The 17,730-nt window shown below is 44.6% G+C and overlaps 1 protein-coding gene across 5 annotated transcripts in view; it reads left to right on the top strand.

Annotated features, from left to right (window-relative positions):
• FAM110B (family with sequence similarity 110 member B) overlaps nucleotides 1-17,730 on the top strand; it is a 137,292-nt gene that overhangs the window by 71,921 nt on the left and 47,641 nt on the right. For all 5 annotated transcript variants that reach the window (XM_065903278.1, XM_065903275.1, XM_065903274.1 and 2 more), the window contains one exon: nucleotides 2,001-2,089. The gene's annotated coding sequence lies outside the window, so the exon portion shown is untranslated. The remainder of the gene's footprint in view (nucleotides 1-2,000; nucleotides 2,090-17,730) is intronic.

Here is a 17,730-nt window from a genome sequence, read left to right as displayed (position 1 = left end):
AATGACACTTCTGACCTATCAAAAATAGGTCTGTGAGCTTGAACTAGAGTATAAAACATATAATAGTTTAAAAGTAAAACATTATCTAAGTGATGCTTTCTAACTTCTTCTTTTAGAGGTTTATAATCACAGTAGGAAAAATGATAATCAGATTAAAAATGAAAAGTCCTTCCATGTAGAATTTCATGTTCCACAGAAAAACTGAGGTGATTAGGGTCTGAAAGTTCTAGTGGAAAGAAAGGAGGAACGGTCTGTCCAGGCCGGGAAGGGAAGAGCTGCAGAGTTGTACGTGTGGGTGGCTTTCTGGCTGGTCCCCTGGGCATCTGTGGTATCAAAAGCACCAAGGAAGGGACTTCCCTGGTGGTTCGAGGGTTGGGACTCTGCCTTGCAATGCATGGGACTTGGATTCAGTCCCTGGTCAGAGAACTCAGATGCCACATGCCACAGAGCCACTAAGACCCGACACAGCTAAATTAGATAAATAAATAATTTTTTTTTAAAAAAGCACTGAAGGAAGTCTGTCATTGGCAATCGATAAATATTGCAGGGTTGACACTCCATGCCTGGGCTGTGAAAATGTTTTTGGAGACTTTAGGCTTTTCTAGGGGCTTCCCAGGTGGCGCTAATGGTAAGGAACCTGCTGCAGATGCAGGAGACAAAAGAGATGCAGGTTCGATCCCTGGGTTGGAAAGATTCCCCGAAGGAGGGGATGGCAACCCACTCCAGTATTCTTGCCTGCGAAATCCCATGGACAGAGGAGCCTGGAAAGCTGCAGTCCATAGGGTCGCAAAGAGTCGGACACGACTGAAGCAACTTAGCATGCATGCGTGCGCTCAGTATCACTTGTCTTATCTGTGGTCTGTAATAAATATCATGAACGGAAACTGTCACATCTTTTCTTCCTCCTATTTTTGCTTCTCAGGATGCACACTAGATTGTTGCATGAAGAGTATTTTTATAGATAGATTTATATCATGTGGGATTCAAAAAAATGTATAATATATCTAGTAATTTTAAAATGCATCATTGGGAGTTCTGTGGTGGTCCAGTGGTTAATACTTTACCTTACAATGGAGAGGGTGCAGGTTCGATCCCTGGTCAGGCAGCTAAGATACCACATGCCTTGTGGCCAAAAAACCAAAACATAAAAAAAAAGAAGAAAGATTGTAACAAACTCAATAAAAACTTTAAAAATAGTCCATATGAAAAAATCTTTTAGAAATAAATAAGAAATAGAAACGCATCTTAAAGGAATCTCAAAATACCTTCCTTATTGTTGTGCTGTTAGTAATTCAGGGATTGCTTTTGGAACTGCCTGCATTGCCGGGAATTATCATCTGCTATTGGATGCCTGTTGGCTCTTTTATTTGTTTAATTAGCTCTTTTATTTACTTCAGTCATTTATTTTGTACATGGTCATTAAAGAGAAGCCTGTAAAATCTGGGCTTGGTATATAACACTTCTGTTTGACCTTACTATGATTAAGGCCTTCTGCTCTCCTTTTACATTTGATGGAATTTAGGCACATTTTCAGGGCTTCCCTGGTGGCTCAGTGGTAAAGAATCCACCAGCCATTGCAGGAGATGCGTGTTTGATCTCTGGTCCGGGAAGAGCCCCTGAAGAAGAAAATGGCAACCCAGTCTGTATTCTTGCCTGGAGAACCCCATGGACAGAGGAACCTGGCAGGTCACAGTCCATGGGGCTGCAAAGAGTTGGACACGACTTAGGGACTAAACAACAACAACCACATTTATACTTGCTGTGGTTAAATATGTCCTTGAAAAAGTTGTCAAAGCAAGAACACTGAGCTTGTAAATGAGATGGTTATATAAGGACTAACACAGTTTGGTTTGCCTCCCTGTTTGTTATTGTTTTCTTTCAAGTTTATTGACCAAGTTTTAAAAGAATTATCGTTTTCTGTTATTGTGTACAGTTAATCGCCTGGCTATTTTTGTCAAATAGAAAAGCAATAGCTATCTCTTTTTTGCCTCTATTTTTAGCTGTTTCGTGCAGTGGAGAGTACTTGAAGGGAGCGAGGATTCCCTGCGATTCCTGCCTGCAACTGGGCAAACACTCATTCCCCTCTCAGGTAAGTCAACTGCTTTGTTTTGATCCATTCTGAGCAGAAGATATTGATTCTCTCTGAAACCCATGTCAGTATCGCACTAAGACAGAGAGACAGAGGCTTCAGATACTTGCTATCTGGCAAAAAGCAAAAAAAAAGGCATCCCACTACTGAGGTCCTGCGGCACCAAAAATATTGATAACAGTAATGATGACTTCCTTTCTCAGGGGTTTCCATGTTGTTGCCGTATCTACTGGCAGTTACAGTCTTTTAAGGGCTGTGTCATATCATTGGTTACTAGTAATCTCCCTGATATCTAGAAGTGTATGAATTTGAAGACAGAATGAAATGAATGAACAGTGAGAAGCACTATGTACTTGGGGAAAGAGGTGCTGCTTTCTGGCTGGCCTAATGCTGTGGGGCTAGCAGCAGGTGCCCTGGGGATTGGGACACAGAGATCTCTGCAGGACAGCGTCCCGTGGGAGGTCATGTCAAGAGGGCAGAGCCTCGATGCCAGCCAGGGGACAGGCCAGGGTGGGCTGGGGCGGGCAGGTATCGGAGGATGGAATGTTTGTGTCCATCCTGGGAAAGACTGAAGGCAAAAGGAGAAGAGGGCGGCAGAGGATGAGATGGTTGGATGGCATCACCGACTCAATGGACATGAGTTTGAGAAAGCTCCAGGAGATGGTGAAGGACAGGGAAGCCTGGCATGCTGCAGTCCATGGGGTCGCAGAAGCAGACATGACTGTGCAACTGAAGACTAACACAGCAACATGAAGGACATTGCTGGGTGCTTTGTCCCACATCCACTCCACTCCCAGCTTCCTTCCTGGTGGTGAGCGTGGAAGCTTCCTATAGCCAGACGCATCTTCTCATGACGGAGCTGAGGAAGTGGGTGAGCAGAGGTCAGTGTCTAGGGGCTTCCTCTGCTTTGACAGAGGGACTGAGATCCCAGTGTCACCAAATGAGGTTGGGAATATTTAGGAAAGAAAGACAGCTGTCTGGTTAACACAGGTCTGCAGGGACCTGACAAGTGGTGAAAAGCAATCCTTATGAAATCACTAAGTTTGAGCCTTGGTGTCCATGTCCCCGAGTGACCACGTGCTTTGGTTTCATTGCCAGCCTTCCTGCAGCCTCTTTTCCAGCATTCATATGTAACATACCTTTTTACCTGGACAGCATACCATGCATTTTATAGTTGTTTATTATTGTATCATGCAAAACTTTATTGGGTAGATAGTGTTGGCCTCCAGCAGTCTCAGCATCTAACTCAGGCTGACAGATAAGAATCAGCTTCTGTCTAGTGGAATTCTGCAATGTGTGGAGAGATTCAAGAAAAAGCCAACAACACGTATCAGTGATCTACCCTGAAATCCATCAATGTTATCACCATGTCACCTTATCCCAGATGTGAGAAGCTATGACATGAAAGCCTTGGGCTCCTTTTGGCTGGAGGAAACTCAGCATCTCCTGTTCCCAGCCCCCAGGTCATAGAAAGGCACCTGCTCACAGGTGGGTTTTATGGAGGTTGCCTCCAACAGAGCCTGTCTTCCCAACTCCACTTGTTCTAGGAACCCACCCCTCTTGATTTGCCCTCAAGTGCAGAGTTTTCTGGAACATGGGACTTCCAAGTGCTAAAAGCAGGACAAGTCCCCAGCAACAAGGGGTGTCTTCATCCCTCTTATGATTCCCTGCATCACCCCTCTCCCCTCCACCCAACAGCTGGCTCCTGACAGTAAGGGAATTGGCTGCCCAGGTGACGCAAGTGGTAGAGAACCTGCCTGCCAGTGCAGGAGACGAAGAGACGTGAATTTGATCCCTGGGTCGGGAAGATCCCCTGGAGGAGGAAATGGCTGTACCTTCTAGTATTCTTGCCTGGAGAATCCCATGGACAGAGGAACCTGGAGGGCTGCAGTCCATAGAGTTGCGAAGAGTCAGACAGGACTGAACACACATGCCCAGTAACCAGGAAAGTACAGGCATGGGAGGTGGAGTAGACACAGGTATAACCTCAGCTCCTCAGCTTACCGGCCCTGCCAGTGACTTTTACCTCCAGCCTCAGTTACCCACATCCCAAGTAAGAATATAAGCACACTCCTAAGGATTTGGGGGAGGTCACATGACAGCCACGGGAAGTGTCAGGGCAAGCATAGGCCTGGAAGAGGAGGGCCCCTCTTCTTCCCTCCTGGATATGCTCCCTGGAGGTGCTAGTGAGTTACCTTTGCGGACGTCATCGTCTTGAGCTTTGTCAGTATTACTGTTTGGCCAGGTCTTGCATCAGGGAGATGAGAAAGGAGTCAACCCTGTCAGTCACTGACAGTGTCACCAGGTTGTAAGGTCTAGCTCTGAGCCCCTGTGTCTAATTCTCAAATAATGCCAAGTCATTGTGTGCTAGTTACTTTAAATTGTTTTTGTATCAGTTTTCTCCTAGATCAACTAGAAACAGACAAAAAGTATTCTAGAGATTGCTATGAAAAGCATAGTTTCTGTCTGATTGTCCAGATGTTTTCAGTTGTTTTAGGCTATTTTCACATGTAAAGTTTGTTAAAACTTTGTTCTTTTCTGAGTTTACAAATGCCAAATAAGCCGCCTTATGAAGAATATGTATTATTATTGTTATTAACATTTTTCACCACTCCTCGATGTGTTCATTTAAGATTATTATGTTTTTAAAGTAGAAGATGGATCTTTTTTTTTTTTTTTTAAGTGGTCCCTTCTTTAAGGAAACTAAAAAAGAAAAGGCAGGCATAAAATGACCTTATCGTGTTCTTTGGGTCAAACTGTTGAGTGTTTTCAGCCTAGAAGCTCCTGTGTAATGTGTATGTGAGTCACCTTTTGGGGGACACACAGCCACCAACCTTTGTGCAATATTCATGTGATTGAAATTCAGGAAGTTAGTTATAATGTTCCCTTTGGTTATAGTTGCTTGTTATCTTAATCAAACTTAAGTAATTGATAAAGTCAGTTTTCTCCCCGAAAGTCGCCTTCTTCAAAATCTCTCGGGACGGAGCTTTGTTCCTTTAGAGCATGTGTGCTGGGGACTTGGGATTGCTGGCAGCAAACACAACCTTGCACGTTGGTTTGTGTGTTAAGTGGCCCTGACCGGGCGTACCTGCTAGCTTTCCACATCACTTCTTCTCCATCTCAGTGTCTCGCAAAGCTGGTCATCTGCAGAAAGGAATCTAGTTCTTGTCCATGACTCATCTCCCTTTCCTGCCAACATCTCTGACTTCTGCCTTTTCCCACATCAGCTCTCTGCGAGGCGAGTGACTCCGAGCTCAGGTTCCACCAGGCCTGTCCCGTGGCTCCTTGAAACTGGCAAGGCTGACCTTGAGCAGGTCTCCTGGGGCCAGGGAGAGCTGGCGGCCAACGAGAACCTGACCTGGCTCGCTGCCTTTTAGAAAAGAAGAGGGAGATGGGGAGAACTTCTGGAAATAGCAGCTGGGATTTCAGTTGTTTTATTCCTCTCATAAAAATTGTATAGACTTCTAGAAGAATAGAAACAGAGCTATTCCCCTCTCTAAAATAAAACTCCAGGACTTTCCTGGTGGACCAACAGTTGAGACGTCACCTTCCAATGCAGGGGGTGCAAGTTCCATCCCTGGTCAGGGAGCTACGATCCTCTATGCCTTGTGGCCAAAAGAAACATAAAACAGGAGCGATATGGTAACAAATCCAATAACAACTTTAAAAATGGTCCACATTAAAAAAAAAAATCTTCAAAAAAACATATAAATAAATAAAGTTCCCCAGTATACAGATTCTATTTGTGAGGATTTAGCACACATTTATTTATGAAGTTCAAGAAGTCACTATTGATTGCAATTTAAATTATTGTATTACCAATTAAGTGATTTGGCATACTTAAAATTCTTTTTTCTTAAATGAAAGACATGTTCTGTAGGTTGCTGTGTGCATAGCTTGTTGTTCATTATTAATGACTGTTACCTTGTAAGTCAGTTCATCGTCAATGTAGTTGCTTTTCTGCAAAGAGCAGCAACAGAGTTAAGGCTGTTGTCTATGGAAGGCCTGCTCTGGGGCGGGGGTCACAGCGCCCCCTGCAGTCTTCACATGCTCTGTAGATTAGTCTTTGTGGTGTAGACAAGGGCACAAGAATCAAAGAGGTTAACCTCATACAGAGGGTGACCATGTGACCAGACACACGCTGGGTATAACACCCAGTTCCACCTTGACTCTTCTGTCAGACCCCAGACCTGAATATCATTGCCTACCGATAGAATCATAAATGGAATGGGAAGATTGGTTGAGGGAAATTGGGCTATGGGGAAAGGGGTGGGAAAGTTTCCAGAGAACACAGCTGTCTGGTGGAATATTATGAGACCCTAGAAACCAGGGGCTTCCCTGGTGGCTCAGTGGTAAAGAATTCGGCTGCAGTGCAGAAGATGCAGGTTTGATCCCTGGATTGAGAAGATCCCCTAGAGTAGGAAATGGCAACCCACTCCAGTATTCTTGCCTGAAAAATTCCATGGACAAAGGAGCCTGGCATGGGCTACATTCCATGGAGTTATGAAAGGGTCGGAGATGACTGAATGACTGAGCATGCATGCTGGAAACCAGAGCAAGTCCTTAATGAATAACAGAAGGGAAGAGGCCAAAAAGTCAAGTGATAAAGAGGCCGTCAGAGCAGGTGCATGAGAGAGAGAGGAAGACCAGACCCTCCTGTCTGGTCTGTTCTCCAGCCTGCTGGGTGTCTGCTGCATCAGTGTGATCGAGAAGGCATTTGTGTGTTTTGAATACTGACGTTCAAAACCACATGAATTGCTCAAAACCGCGTGATCCTTGAGCACTGGGGTGTCTACACACTGGTCTCTCTTCAATAGCCCAGTGCTGTGGTCTCAGTGTGTGTCCCTCCCCACATTCCTACGCTGAACTCTGGGTGGCTCCTATGATGGTGTTAGGAGCTGGGGCCTCCGGGCCATGCTGGAGTCCTGAGGGTGGGGCCCTCTTGAATGGGATTAGTGCCCTCTGCAGAGAATGCTCCAAGGAGAAGCCACACCACTTCTGCCACGTGAGGACACAGTGGGGAGGCTGCAACCCAGAAGAGATCCCCACCAGAACACAACCATGCTGGCCCCGTGATCCTGGATGTCCAGCCTTCACAACTATGGGAAATAAACATTTGTTGTTCATAAGCCACCCAGTCTATAGCATTTGATATATATATATAATATATACATATTATATATATAGCAGCCAAAACATAACTAAGGCACCTAGGATAAAGGTAGTTACTACATAATACAGGGAGCCCAGCCTGGCACCCTGATGGCCTAGAGGTGTGGGGTCGGGGGAGGGGATGGAAGTTTAACAGGGAGGGGATATATATGTATAATTATGTCTGAATTGCATTGTTGTACAGCAGAAAACAATGCAACACTCTAAAGTAATTTTCCTCCAATTAAAAACTAAATTTTAAAAATGTAATTAAATATTCATTTCTGTTATTTTGTTAGGTACTGTGTTCATAGATATAATAGAAAACCTGAAAATCCTCCTAATCTGAGTTTCTTCTTTGGGGGCTTTCTCCTGTTTGGCAGAGGAGGTGAAATTGTTTCTCTCACCTGGTCTTTTTGGAAACAGACTTACTCTTGTAGGTTCATCCGCGCCTAAGATGTTGATCTCTTGCCTTTACCTGAGTCTCATGGGCCTGATGCTCCAAAAGACAGACTTAGAGCTGGGCTCAGCAACATCCTTGGTCAAAGAGAGGCAGCTTTACCAGGACAGTCAGTGGAAGGACACTCTTCTGGACCAACGGGACTCATGGTTCTTTACCCCATATGCCCACAGAGGCATCAAACCTTGCAGACCCTCCCTGTGCCCGAGCATTGGTATTGTCATCTCTTTGTCACCAAACAGCTCCATTCCTAACTTTGCTTTTGCTTGTCATCTTGCCTTAGTCTTTGCTCTCAGACCAGTCCACTTAGTAAGCAGAAAATTCTGAAGCCCTGTTTTCCTCTTGTTACTTCCTGCTCCCAAATCTTGTTTCTTTCTGGTTGTTGTTGTTAGTCGCTAAGTCATGTCTGACTCTTTTGCCACCCCATGGACCCTAACCTGCTGGCTCCCCTCTCCATGGGATTTTCCAGGCAATAATACAGGAGTGGGTTGCCATTTATTCCTCCAGGGGATCTTCCCAACCCAGGGATCAAACCCGAGTCTCCTGCATTGGCAGGTGGATTCTCTACCGCTGAGTCACCAGGGAAGCCCTTCTTTCTGTTTACCTTTCTGGTTACGTCTGACATTACCTATAAATGTCAGAGTGAAAGTGAAAGTCACTCAGTCGTGTCCAATTTTTTGCAACCTGATAGACTGTAGCCGGTCAGGCTGGCTCCTCTGTCCATGGAATTCTCCAGGCAAGAATACTGGAGTAGGTAGCCTATTCCTTCTCCAGAGGATCTTCCCAACCCAGAAATCGAACTGGGTTCTCCTGCATTGCAGGCAGATTCTTCACCAGCTGAGCTACCAGGGAAACTTGGTAGTTAAAGCCACCTCTCAACTGGGCTACCCACCTTCATCTAAAGTCAGTGTCCATCTCTCTCCTCCTGTTCCCCACACACCTTGCTCATCAGAGTTTGTGAGCTTTTCCTTGTCTGGAATTCCTTATCAATTCCTGTCTCCCAGAGTCTGGGAGTTCCTTTGAGGCCCATTGTAAAACTTACTTTTTCCATTAAAAAAAAAAAAGAGGCTTTTGAGCAAAACCCAAGAATTTTTGCCAGTCATTCATTCACATTTCTTCACAGTTAAATATATACCAGGTACATTTATCACTAGTCTTGAAATTATCTTTTGCTTTAAGTATTTATATGATTCTCAAGTTCCATGACAACCTGATATAAAATTTGTCCCTTAATGCAAAGACTTCCCAAGCTCTACGTAAGAAAGTGAAAAAAAAAAAGTAAATCAGAAAGAGAAAAACAAATATCACATACTAACACATTTATGGAATCTATAAAGATGATGCTGATGAAACAATTTGCAGGGCCGCAATGGAGACACAGACATTGAGAAGAGACTTGTGGACACGGCGGGCAGGAAAGGAGAGGGTGGATCAAATTGAGAGAGTAGCATGGAAACATAGACATTACCATGTGTAGCATAGACAGCCAGTGGGAAATCGCTCTGTGACTCAGGGAGCTCACACCAGTGCCTGTGACGACCTGGAGGGGTGAGATGGGGTGGGAGGTGGAAGGGAGATTCAAGAGGGAGGGGACATAGGTATATCTATGGCTGATTCATGTTGATACATGGCAGCAACCAACACAATATTGTAAAGCAATTATCCTTCAATTAAAAACAAATAAATAACACTGCCCAGGCTCTCATTTGTTTGCTGTTTACTAACAGCAGTGCCATACAAGCCCGCCCTGGTGTCCGCACGGCACAGCGGGAGGACGTGGGCTGGGGCTGAAATCCGAGAAGAGACTGCAGGTCCTCCTTGCTGCATTAGAGGAGTTCTGTGTCCTGATGAACTTCCTGGAGAGGGAAGAAGCTATTTATCAACCCAGGAAGCCCTCCGTGAAAAGAACAATTTTATGCACCAACACAGAATGGAAAGCAATTGTCAGTCCTTAAATGTCCATAATAGACTGACATCTAGACAGACACGTGGGAACACAGTCAAGAGGAAGATTACAGCATCTCCTCCGAGAGGTAAAACAGACCCACGGATAGCAAGAAACTCAAGCAGAAACTGGATCAAGATCCCACTCACTGTGGGGCCCGGATCAGGGTTCCTCTCCTGTATGGAGGCCCGTCTTATCCCTAAATCTGCATCTATTAATAACTTATGTTCCGTGTACTCATGGTGCCTCGATCTGTGAGTGCAGGCAGGCCCTTTTGTCGTTCTTTGAGGAAGTGTTGTTACTGTTGCTTTGTTGTTGAGTCTCAGTCTGACTCTCTGCCATCCCTGTAGGCCACCAGGCTCCTGTGTCCATGGGATTTCCCAGGTGAGAATACTGGAGTGGGTTGCCATTTCTTCCTCCAGAAATCTTCCCGACCCAGGGATCAAACCCATGTCTCTTGCATTGGCAGGCGGATTCTTTTACCACTGAGCCACCGGGGATACCCACCTGAGTACATACAGGCACTTATTGATCTGGTTTGTGTTACAGGAAGTTGCCTCTACCAGTTTCTCATAGATTATAAGCGGTGTGAGAGCGGGAATTCTGTGTTAAGTCAATGTGTCATTAGAACCCAGCACAGCCTCTAACATGATAGAGCCCTGAGAACAGTTTCTGGGCTTTAACAGAACTGAGGATGTTCTGCATGTGTAGAGGGTGGTTGTGATTTTCCCGTCTGCTGCTATGCAGATGTGCCGTGTCTGCAGATATAGGCTGTGTCCACGTAGGGGTTAACAGGGCCAGCGGCCCAGGACCTGTGTCTGTTATGTAATGTGCTGCATTCTGCTTTTGTGCAGCTGTTTATTCCTCGCTGCATCCCCTGAGCGCTGCTGGCCTGCACACGTGGCGTTGGTGTCCGTCAGTTGTGTACCGGGCTCAGTTCACTGCGGGACATGCCGCCCATCTAAGGTGGCCTCCAGGAGTGAGTGAAGTCAGGTGCCTCACTGGGGGCTGGAGAGCAGCTCTTTTATTCTAAACATCCTTCAGTCACTAAGCATTCGAGTAAGAGATACTCAGTATGATTGAGAAAAACTGTGTAAACCCGTGACCTTAAATCTCCCATTAAGAAACAGGAATTGAAGAAGACACTTTATGCCAGATCTGCAGCATTTTAGGGTTTCTCATTGTACTATATTAATGACACTTGACATTATGTGTGTTTGCAGAGTGTCTTATTAATATTAAGTACGACTATGTTCCAGAGCACTTTTTGATAATTAGACATTTGCATCCAATCGATCTCTTATTTTTAGTGCTATTGAAACCCACTTTTGAAGTGCTCCGTGAAGTGTTCTTAAATTTTAAACTAATAAGTAGTGACTTTATTGGCACTTAGCCATGTCTGTGAGGAGGATAGCCGTGTTGTCCTGAGGGTATGTCACAGAGAGTGCAATTTCTGTTTTCTACTTGTGCCTTATTGCTGTGATGCATACAAATGGCCTCCTTCAGGTTCCAGTCTCCTCCCAGGTCGTGAGGACCAGAGAGGGTGATGCTCTCGAGTGCATTTCGGGGCTGGAGCATTTCGCAGTGAAGACACGGGTGTGCTAGAGGACTGAAAGCTGCAGGGTGTAGGGAAGTACGTGATATGGCACAAGTAGGAGACTGTGGACCTGTGGCTGTGCCTGGCATTTACCCAGCACTTCCCGGGGCCAGGCATGATGCTGAGTCCCCCGTATGCATCACCTCCTGAGGTTCTCACAGCCCATAGTTGTTGAACAAAGCAGGTGGATTCCAGCCCTGGTTTGGCTGCAGATCCATCCTTCTCTCTCGATTGTGCTCAGTCGTGTCCAACTCTTTGCAACCCAATGAACTGTAGCCCACCAGGCTCCTCTGTCCATGGGATTCTCCAGGCAACAATACTGGAGTGGGTTGCCATTTCCTTCTCCAGGGGATCTTCCCAACCCAGGGATCAAACCCACATCTCCTGTATTGGCAGGGGAATTCTTAACCACTGTGCTGCCTGGGAAGCCCCATCCTTACTGATTTGCCAGAGTGTGTTGGATGTGATGGTTCTGCTGTGCTCAATGTTTCTCAGCCTTTGGAAGTAAAGGTGTTTTTCCTTCTTAGAAACTATATTCTTTCAACAGATTAGATTTGCTGAAGGCTTCTCTGACCACAGGATCCCCTTCAGGTGAGTTTATCACATGATGGCCCTGAAGAGACAGTGCTGTCCCTCAGCTCTGTCCTCACTGTGGGGCCAGAATGAGTATCCTGTCCCCCACCAGGGATGCAGGTCACGGGCTTTGTTCCCAGCCCTCTGATTGCAGGCTCCTGATCAGCAGTAGCCATTTGCTTTCTTCATACAGACTTACACATTTTACTAAGCACTTTCACTTCATCCACTTGGCGATGGGGGAACTGTTATCCTAGCATTGCAAACGAGCAGGCAGGTGCCTGAGAGACAGTGACACTTCAGAGTAGCATGTCTCACACAGAAAGAGCCAGGACACAAGCCCTTCTGTCTCCTGCTCCTCCTGGCTCCAGGACCAGACCTCAGACCTCTGCTGGGACCAGCACCTCCTGAGTGCATCATAGAATGAACGACTTCACCTTCGTCAGTGGTTTTCAAACTGTTTCTTCACGCACTGGGGATTTGAGGCTCTGCTCCGGCCCAGACCCTCTGCGTCTGCCTGTTTTACATATTGATGTCCCAGTGATCTCAGCTTGAGGAAAGCTGCAGCTGAAAACTGCTTCAAAAGACAGTTGAGTCCCAAAGTTCTTACTACACCCAAAGCTCTGGTCTCTAGGGGCCAGTGCCAGTTTTTTGAAAAATCAAGGAAATTGGTATAAACATGAATAAACTGTCAGTAGGAAAATGTTTAGACAGTAAAGAATCTGCCTGCCGGTACAGGGGACGTAAGAGATGTGAGTTCGATCCCTGGGTCAGAAAGATCCCCTGGAGGAGGATGTGGTAACCCATTCCAATATTCTTGCTTGGAAAATCCCATGGATAGAGGAGCCTGGCAGGTTACAGTCCATGGGTTACAGCAAAGGGTGGAACATGACTGAGCAATTAACATTTTCACTTTCACTTGCTTTATACCTGGTAGAGTATGCTAGGATTACAAATAATTTCATAGTTAATAGTAAGGGATATCACAACTTTCTGTTTTTCCATTAAAACGTTTCTTTCACTACCTGCATATGTATATTCAGAGAGTCTATATGAAAGACCAGATTTCCTCACCTCCCCAGAGTTACTCCATGACTGTCTTCATTATTTTACTGTCTTGCTGTATTCCCAGTCCCTTCAGGGCCCAGATGATGCTTTCAAGTCATATATCTAGTATAGAACTCCTCTAGTAAAATGAGATTTCCAGACAGAATGTGCCATCCTTCACAGTTCACTTTTGAATTCGATGAAATAGTCCCCTTTCTTTCCATAATGCATTGTGTTCTCTTTAGTCTTTAGAAGAGATTTGAGGAGAGGGACTGTATGTGCTTCTTTTTATAGGGCTTCCGTGGTGGCTCAGACAGTAAAGAATCTGCCTGCAATGAGGAGACCTGGGTTTGATCCTTGGGTCAAGAAGTTCCCCTGGAGAAGCAAATGGCAACCCACTCCAGTATTCTAGCCTGGAGAGTTCCTCAGCCAGAGGAACAGTCCATGGAGTCACAAAGAGTCAGACATGACTGAGCCACTAACATGTTCATTTCTATGACTGTGAACAGTTAGTTTAATAAGCCAATTTCTGTTTCTCCCATTTCTCAGATTTTAGAAAGGTTTACGTATGATTTTCTATCGACTGCATGCCCTGGAATTTGTGTGGAAGTTTCAAGAACACTGAAGCCAGTTCTGAGTTAGGCCCTCATCCTTGGCCAGCCCCGTCCTTGTAGTGTGAGGAGAGGCTGCAGGAGAGGAAGTGATATTTTGTCCCCAGAACTATGAAGGACAGATTTTTCAGCCTTCACGCTAGGTCTTGGATCAGAGGGCTCCCAAGGTGAAACCCATGCACGTCCACTCGCTGCCTTGTAAGTTTAATTGCTTGTAAATCTGTGACATTTTCCCTTGTTACAACGGTTTTATCTTCTCATGGACATAAATACTGTCTCTGACAGCGGTGGAATCTGGTGCCATGAATATTCCTTTAGTGATGGTGAAAACTCTGTAATAAAGCTCTGAGGTTTTAGAATGACAATGAAATGCTCCAGCAAAGGGCAAGGCCAAGCTGAAGTAAAACCTTCACAGACGAGTGGTTTTATTTCACATCAACTCCGTGGTTCCGATGCTGCCATCGGAGGCTGCCTCCCTGCCTTGTCCCCGCGCAGCTGGGGACTTCAGCAGCCAAGGATCATGAAGGATTTCGTCACTTGAAGGTCATTGGTGGCTAAGCTGTGATTTCTACCGTTCTGAGAACTTAGAGATCTCTGGTCCTTTGTGTAGGGCATCTATTTAGTTGTTTAAGGGTTATATTTGACTGCTGCCTCCCTCGGCAGTGGTGCTCAAAACATGGTGTCTTAGATTCACAGTAATTTAGTTTTGTGACTTGATTTACTTCGGGGTGTCTTGGTTTTATGGTTTTACCCTTCCTTTAAAAAAAGACAGAATCTGAACTCAAAGCCATGATCATCTACTACTCAAGATACATTTCTTTCCCTGGTCATTTTTATTTTTATTAGCACTCGTGATTATACTTGGCAGTTATTCTATTCAGTGTGATAAATGGATTACAAGCAAAATAAGAACCAAAATAGTTGTGATACCTTGAAAAGACACTCACTTGGAACAACACTGTAAACCTGCTAATATTGTAATGATATGACAGAGAGTTTGAGAAACAGGTGTAATATGGAGACATTGATAATGACTTTTACTTCTGAGTGAAAGTTATTCATTTTAAAAGTCACATGGCCCTTATTTATTTTTAGATCAGGAAATCATCTTTTAGAAAAAAAAAACATTTCATAGAAGTAAAATACTGTTGAAACAAATTGTTTTACTTTAAAAACATAGAGTTTCTAAAATTGTGATTCATCTTTTAGAAATTTTGTTTGTTATACCTGATATATGATTCTGTCCCTTTCCCAAAATGTGTCACCAGTTAGTAAGATTCAGCTGCAGTGAACTTGTTTTGTTCAAAAGAAAGGCTGAGGTCTATGCACACTCTTAGAAAGTCAGTGTTTGCCTCTCATCATTTATGTAAGATTGACTTGAGTTTTTCCCCTCATGGCCTAGCAGAGGACATGGCCTGATTTAAAAAATATTAACAATGCTAACAACATGAACAGTGATAGTTACTAACAACAGCTGACATTTATTGGATGCTTGCTGTGCATTCTGCCTCCTTTTCCTTAAAAGGTGGCAGTTGGGGTGTCAGCGTACCCTCATCCACACTCTCTGCTCCCTCCTTCTCATGACCACTTGGCCATTTGGCATGACTCTACCTGGATCTTCTCACTTGATCCTCACCACGTGGTTCAGATCCCTGTATCAGGAGGAAACCGAGACACACAGGTCCTGTCCCCGCGGGACTGCTTTCCACTTGGGTCTGTGACTGTAGGTCTGGTTGGGTGCTTGTCCCGCAAGTAAACACTGCCTTTGGGTGGACCTCTGCAGAGGGTCAGAGCAGTACCCGTCTAGAAGTGAGCTCCGGAAGAGAAGAGGGAGGGGTGTTTTCACACTTACCTCTCCAGCCAGAACTGCTGGTGAAGCAAAGCAAGTGGAAACCTTTCTTTCTAGCACCATCCCTCGTGGAGACGCCCTGGTTCAGGGGTTGCTGATGGTCTCCATCAGGTCATGGGCATCTATACATCTCTTGGCAGTCGGGGTGTCAGCATACCGTCATCCACACTCTCTGCTCCCTCCTTCTCATGACCACTTGGCCGTTTGGCATGACTCAGTTGTCCAGCTGGTGTGCATGGAGTCCCTGCTGGACAGTGGTCTACTTCAAGGCTGTTGGGAAGGTCCTTCATTTCAGCTCAGCCTGCCCTATCTCTGGGGACTCAGCATCAAGACTGGATAAGCAGGTGCTGTAACTCACAGCAGGAAGCAAAGGGAAATCTGTGGGTGACTTTGTCACCCGCGCTGACCATCAGGGCACACCTCCCACGTTGTGCAGTCCACACCCTGGAGAAGAGGAACAGTTCAAACCTCGGCAACTTCTAAGTATGAATACTGTGTGCATCCTCATAAAGATAAAAATCCTGCCAAAAGTCACCATGGATGGTGACCCTGAAAAGCCAAAATGCAGATCTCTGTCTTGCGCTTGTGCTTGCTGGGTTTTAGGGATGTGTGAAGTGATCTCTCCACAGCGAAGCAGTCTGTTACCATGGAAACGTGCTTACTAGTCTCTAAGCTCTTCTGGGTAGTTCCAGGAACATTAACTCTCTACTAGTATTTTTTAAATTGCATCCAAGATTAATATCTGACTTTTGAATAGTTATAATGATTGAAAGTAAAGCATTCCTTTCAAATTACAGATAGACACGTCTCATCTGAGAAGTATTACATTTGATGTTATTAATAATCATACTTCATTCAGGAAGAGTAACCCCTGCCAGGACACTCACCTTCTCTTTTAAATCTCAACTTCCTAATGGAGGGACTCAGACAGGATGACTAATTGTTCAAAATCTTCTGTGTGCAATGTCTGTATTCCTGCAAATTTCTTGGTTTAAACTGGGAATAGCATCTAAAGCAATGTGCAGAACTATTCGAGATTATATATTAATAGTATTATTGTGATATACTTAAATATTTTAATATAGCTTTTAAAATGAATATTTAATAAGTTTAAAAATTAAACACAAGCAATTTTGAGTGTTTAAATGTTTTTGAAACTCTGAGAAAAGTGTGTATTTTTATAACATTTATTCATATGTGATTTTTCTATCATGTAGCATATGGTATTACATGGAGGAGGGCCTAATAAAGGCTGTGTGTTTTACATGTTTATTTTCATTTTAAAAAATTTTGTTGATTTCCATCCACCCCTTCATTCTCTTTCCTGCTTCCTGCTTGCTGAGTGTTCAAAAATGCCGCTCCTTTGTTCAGCGTCCCAGTCATGTTTTGTGAATTTGTCCAGGCCTTCTGCCTCTACAGCCTGCTCCCACGATGCTGTCTGGCTAAACCTTTCCCTGCCCTCACCTCTGTCCCTTTCCCTCTTCTCTTCTCTTGTAACTTAGATTCTAGGAAAACCTTTTGGAATTCAGGGAAGGTAAAAAGCCTGTCTCCTGGTTCTGTGTAGTACTCAATCACACACACATTCACAAGTGACACTTCTTAATCTGGTGTTCCTTAGTAGCTTTGGAAAAAATAGTCATTAGTTCAATTGACAGGGACGGGTTGTAGTTTAGTTCCGTGAGATTGTTATTCCCTGTGAAAGTGGGTAGACTCCTTCAAAGAGGGCACCAATGCAGGTGTCATATGTTGATTCTGTTCTCTGTTGAGTGTATTTCACATATTGTATTCATTTCCTAGGGCTGCCTTTTGTAGTATGCAAGCGTGCTAAGTCACTTCAGTCGTGTCTGACTCTGTGACACTGTGAACCTGTAGTCTGCCAGGCTCCTCTGTCCATGGGATTTTTCAGGCAGAAATACTGGAGTGAGTTGCCATTTCCTCCTCCAGGGGATCTTCCAACCTGGAAATCAAACTGTGTCTCTTACATCTCCTGCATTGGCAGGTGGGTTCTTTACCTCTAGCACCACCTGGGAAGCCCAATCAGTGTGGCTGCATTTAAACTGGAGGCCTGAGCCTTCCTACCCCTGCCAGCTCCACTGAACACTCTGCTTGTTCATGACCTTGAGGGTCCACTTATTCCTAATCATACCAGCTTAACCTTGTTAAAAGAATAAATCAATTGTGTCTAAACTTGTGCCAGCAATTGTTACTCCCAAATGGCAATGAAATCACTATAAACATCTTTCTAACCTTTTCATCAGGTGATAATTTCATTTTAATCCCAGAGTAGCCATGACTATAATGAGTATTTAGTCAGAATAAACCACAAGTTATTATTAATTAGAGCTCTATTGATTTCCAATCTAGGTATACTGACTTCCTCCAAAATCCAATATTTTCCATTTTTCAGG

This window comes from Muntiacus reevesi, chromosome 12 (genome assembly GCF_963930625.1).
Source record: "Muntiacus reevesi chromosome 12, mMunRee1.1, whole genome shotgun sequence".
In the NCBI taxonomy this organism is placed as follows: Eukaryota; Metazoa; Chordata; class Mammalia; order Artiodactyla; family Cervidae; genus Muntiacus; species Muntiacus reevesi.
The sequence above is the reverse complement of the archived record's forward strand: the minus strand, read 5'-3'. Positions and strand labels throughout refer to the sequence as shown.